The sequence below is a fragment of the Pinus tabuliformis genome, chromosome 1_2 (assembly GCF_031772625.1).
Source record: "Pinus tabuliformis cultivar Carrire ecotype Pingquan chromosome 1_2, CPIR1, whole genome shotgun sequence".
NCBI classification, from domain to species: Eukaryota; Viridiplantae; Streptophyta; class Pinopsida; order Pinales; family Pinaceae; genus Pinus; species Pinus tabuliformis.
In genome coordinates, this window is record NC_142298.1 from 555,700,474 (window position 1) to 555,706,265 (window position 5,792).

General features: G+C 31.3%; 1 long non-coding RNA gene across 1 annotated transcript; it reads right to left on the reverse strand.

Moving 5' to 3' along the window:
• Positions 1 to 4,346: 4,346 nt before the first annotated feature.
• On the reverse strand, positions 4,347 to 5,141 carry LOC149206807 (uncharacterized). The gene is made up of 2 exons (XR_016251951.1): positions 4,911 to 5,141; positions 4,347 to 4,802 (listed from the first exon to the last, which is right to left on the reverse strand). It is a non-coding gene; the product is annotated as an uncharacterized LOC149206807 (long non-coding RNA).
• Positions 5,142 to 5,792: the final 651 nt, after the last annotated feature.

Genomic DNA, 5,792 nt, shown 5'->3' on the forward strand with positions numbered 1-5,792 from the left:
CGATTCGCTTCTGCACGGCTTGAATTTTATGGTTAACGGACTGGAGCAACCCGAGGTATATGATGACTGGATCCACCCCAACATTCCTCTCCAACCTGCCAACATGTCTCTCCAACCTGTCGCTCATAAATGTCGAACAGAGTTGGGTCTTATCAACAACAATTCCATCCATTCTTCCCCCTTCCAAGACCAAAGGCTTGCAACAATCATCATGTTTGCATTGAGGAGGCTAGTGTAATTGCTAGAGTGTCCTAATTCCATCATCGAAAATTTAGGGAAGTGCCCGAGATTGAAAAAATGTTGAACAATCTCAACAGGGAGGATGGTTGGAAGTGTCAGTAGTTGCTGGGTTCCAGCCCTCTCCTCCTAGTCGTGGTCGTCTTGCCTTCCCTTCCCTTTGTTTTCTCTCTGTCTTTTTTATTTTTTCCCCTAGTTTCCTATTTATTGGGGTCTTTGTTCCATGAGTTTAAGGTTTTGTTGTAGCACTTATTCTTGCTATTATCTTCAAGTATTTAAGCTTGAAATTATTCTTTGTTTATTTTTATCTATTAAAAATTGTCTTTTTAACCCTTATATGACTCTATTATTTATATAGTTAACTAACTAATGAATTGGAATTCTTTTATTTTATTTGACCAATTTATCTTAATATACAACACTATAAATAAATTAAAAATTATATAACTTACTTTTTATATATTACCCTAGCATTTATAACTTTTAACTAACTTTTCTAATATTTAAATTTAACAACTTAAATAACTTACTTTTAAGTTAAATTAATTAGTTTTATAATTTATTTATATATTTCTAATATCATAATTATAATTAAATTACTCTAGTTACTCTCACTTATTTAAATAACTATTATTTAAATTTTAAAATTAATTTAGTAGATTAGTAATATTTATTAGTTTGTGGAATAATCCCTTTGACTTATAAGTGAATAATATCATATATGGATATTTATGCATATTTATATATTTAATAATAATCTTTTATAACTAACTATTAACCTAAATTAATTTAGGTTATAATTTATTTTTAAAATATATATTCATAATTATAATTGGGTATCCATTTACTCTTAATAAGTATCCATTTACTCTTATTTTAATAAGAATCTAACTTACCTAGGTTATATTTTTAATTATATAATGGTTATACTAAATCCGTTATCTATATAGTCGTTACTTGGTCTAGGAATACAACTTTTGGAGTGTTTGCTCTATCTATTTAACATGAAAACCCTGATCTGCTCATTCAACTTATCCTGATGATAAACCACACTAGCTGGTTTGAAACTCGACAAATAAAATATCTTTTGATTTACCCCCAAAAATCTCTCATAAAATTATTATCAATTTTTTAACCAAATTAACCAAAATTTTATATAAAACACACCCAAATAAAAGTTAACGAAACACACCCAACCGGAGTAAAGTTGGACTCCGATTGATGTAGAAAACCTTTACTGTACGAAAGACTTAGATGTGAATTAAACGAGCGCTCGATTGTCGTCAACTCGAGGTTATCCATATTTTTATTAATCGACCTGGTCTTGCACCAGTGAGTTTCCTTTCTGATGTTTCTTTACTCCTCTTCTTCCTTCCAACTACTTCCACCTTTTCGCACGCTTCCTTATCCTCCCACGTCTTAGCCAAACAAACAGCTATTGCTTTCCCAGTTGACAAGTACTCTGCATATTGAAAGTCTGTGGAGTCCTCCACAATGGCGATACAAATATCTTCAGTTATCTATATGAAGGCTCTTCCATTAATTTCAATTCTTGAATTTACCATTAAAGATTCTTTTTTTCAAATTAATTAATTAAAAAATAATAATATTAACTAGTATTATATTGAGCATGTGGTATTGATAAGTCATATAATGATAATATTTTAAAAAAAATGTTATATAGCGATCCATGAAAATGTAACAAACATTATTTACAAGTTAAGAATTTCAATGGTAATGAAGTGAATTTCCATTGTTAAAAGAATATTGTTTAATTTATATATTAATTATTTTTGTGATTGATAATAATAATTTAAATAAAAATATAATTTAATTAATTTTATGATTTTAATTTTTTTTTATTTTTTATTTATTTCTGCACATGTTCATGAATTGGATTGACATTTACCAACCATTTAATTTATATAAATTCGCTAATTCTACTAGATAAATATCTAAAAGTAAATAGATATTCACATTATGTCATTTGTTACTAGATAAATATCAAAAAGTAAATAGATATTCACAATATGTCATTTGTTATTTGATAATTTACGAAGTAATTTTATAATTGGATAAACACTTTAAAATGTGCTTCTAAAATATTTATGATCATTTTAATTATATTTTTAAATTAATTTTATCGAAATATTACAAAAATAAATTAAATGTTTAAATTCAATAATCTACCAATGACAATTTTAAATAATTACTAATCTTAAAATTATAAAAATCTTCTAATGAATTAAATCTATTTATATATTTAAAATCTTAAACTCAACCAAAAAAATTACAATTTCACTCAAAGGAATACCAAAAACAAAAATTACAATTTCACTCAAAATTTTATGATGGAATATCAAAAACAAAACTGAAACTGTTAGCGTTTATTGTATTTTATTACATGGGCATGAACATTCCTTGCCATCTGATTTTTGGTGGGATTGTCGTAGTACGTGGATCCGACATAAGAGTTCAAGTGGAATTTGTTATTGGTCATGTTTTTAGAAATTGTAATTATTTATTTATTCTTATTATTATTTAAATTTATGCATTTAAGATTTTAATTAAGTTATGCATTAAATAAATGTTGAAGGATAACAAATCTTGTAACTTTTACATGTGAGATAGTTAGGATAGGCAGTTACTTATTTCTAACTACTTTCCTGAATATGAATTCTAGATCAAGAGAGTATTGGTATTTGAGATGAATAAAAGAGAAGGAAAAAAGAAAAAGGGAAACGCTTTCGTGCTATATGTCAGACGCATTAGGAGCTAAGTCTGGTTGAGATCACATCGCAACTAATAAATCTTACAAGAAAGCATCGGTCATGTGAGCAACAATGGGGGGAGACTTTGGCTTGAAAGCAAGTCACAAGGTTGGGAGGAAACAAACTAATAAATCTTACAAGAAAGCATCAGTCATGTGAGCAACAATGGGGGGAGACTTTGGCTTGAAAGCAAGTCACAAGGTTGGGAGGAAACTTATCAACGTATAGTTGATTCTAGTTTAGGAGGACAATAATGAAAGAAAACTCTACAGAATCCAGATAAATATCTAGAACTCTAAAACAAAGGGGGGAGACTTTGGCTTCAAAGCAAGTCACAAGGTTGGGAGGAAACTTATCAATGTATCGTTGAAATTGATTCTAGTTCTGGAGGACAACAACGAAAAAAAACTCTACAAAATCCAGATAAGTATCTAGAACTCTAAAACAAAGATCTGTAGAAAATAGTAGATGGGATGTTACAGTAAGAATTCTATCTAGAACCCTGAACTTAAAAATAAACTCTCAAACAACTAGAAATTTAATTCTTTGGTGCAAGTAATAGATGGATTATTACTGTAGAAATTTTATGTCAAACATAATTTGCTTATTAACTACCCAGCAGTATGTGTGTAATTTTAGCGAAAAGACTGTAAAAGAATATGGAAATTCAATATGTAATAAACTTAAAAGTATGAAAGACAAACAAGCAAGAAAACCATCTGAGAATAATAACACTGTTAGGAAAATTTCTGTATAGGTAGATGTATTTCTAGAAAATAAAACGGCATGAGCATAAATATACCACTTAGGGAAAATATCCTCGTACGGCTTAAACCTTCCATTTCCTTAGTTATGAAAAGAAGAGACAAGTTGGTAGATTGAGAGCCTGCGGCTAATCTAGCTGAGAATACCTTTAAAATAAAAAACAACCCGAATTAAATTTCCTATATGTAGTAAAGAAAATAGTTAACACGATTTATTTCAAAACACTACGCGAGAATTATCGCGGAGGAAAAACAACAAGACAAATACAAGAAAAATGTATTCGGCATTCGGAAATTGCCGGAAAACTAAAACAATGAGAATATGTTGTAAAGACCGCAGTAGAAAACTTATATAACATCCTGTTAAGGTTGGCATAAATCCCAAACCCTAACAATATAACAGAACAACTACACGGAAATCTACCATAATGCAGACATATATTTGCGCATAAGACCAGACTTTAAGAAATCAAAGATGTGTTTAAACGGCTTCACAATACCAAAACATGCCAAGTGGAATACAATAAAACCATAATGAAGTTACGTAGAGACACAAAATTATGCCAAGAAGGAATTCGGTAAAATACCCATCATGCTTTGATAGATAATAAGTAAACATTCCGGTCATCGAGACTTCGGTAATACACTATCCATCCACATTATGTAATATATTAATTACAACTTAGTTCCAAGGAAAAAACCCAGCAACCCATTTCGGGTAAGCCAAGTGGGAACCTTAATTTAACAAAACAATGGCATAAAAACAAAGCCGAGGAGAATAATACCATACATGCCTATTTTCACATTGGAAATTCGAAATACTTGAATGTTATTGATAGAATTACTATGGATAGTTCCATAACATTGAAATCAAGCCATCAAATCCTCAAAAGCTCTGAACTCGGTAATTAAGCAAAACACTGAACGTCTATCACATTACCTGAAAATTAGGTGAAACCCTGAGATTGCAAAAAACGTGAACTAGCCCAGTGAGGGAAGGTTTCGAACCAAGAAATCCATTTGTTCACCGCTGGAACCCTCGGTGGTGGCATATGCAAAACAAAGAATGCCATTAGATTACCAAAAGCTAACAAGAGATTGAATCACGATTACAAGAACAAAAGATGCAGAGTAATACCTGAGTGAAGAACGAAACAAATGAGCCAGTAGCTACGGAGGTAGTGAAACTGAACAGAGTAGGTAAGGTCAACAACAAGCATGGGTAAGGGCAAACCAGAGAGGCGGCGCGAAGCCATGAGTCAGAGTCGAAGCAGAGCAGCTATGCCGAAACAAAAGAGGAAATGTCGAAATTGACTGAGGCACACCGGACAAGGAGTTATGTGAGTCAATCGTGACCGTCTGATGGAGCCACGACAAGGAGCCCTGTAGATAGGGCGCACTTATCCATGCAGTGATTAACAGCTATATAGCATCTCGAAATATCCAAAAGAACATTTTACCCGTTCTTGGGTTGGAGAACTCAAGTCAACAATTAGGGATATGTATAATATATCTCCAATCATATACGTAGGTAAATCATAATGTTTTTAATCAAAAGTAAATAATAGCATGTCAAATATATAAAGCTTAATTACATTATTGCTCAATAATTATAAAATGATTTTTGTTATAATGCGAAAGTATGTTATGGTAATTATATAGAGCAATTATAATTTTTTATCTTTTTTTTCTTTTATGTATGAAGAGATGTGACAAGTGGTATCAGATCGCTCAAGTTATAATGCTGAGACCTCTGGAAATAGAAGATTAATAGTGTTTTTTATTTGCATAAAGAAAGAAAGAAAAGCAGCCAGCATGAGGAGGACTAGAAATACACCTCATAGATCCGTGACAGGATTAGGACTGACATCTTTTCAAGAAGCCAATCCTAAAGTATGGGTACAATTAGGAGAAGAACCACGTAACACCAACATTGAAATCTTGGAAACTGTGCAGAGCTTTGCAACAAGGGTAAGCAGACGGGAAGGGTTATCATTCGGTTTTTTGAAACAGTGCAAGG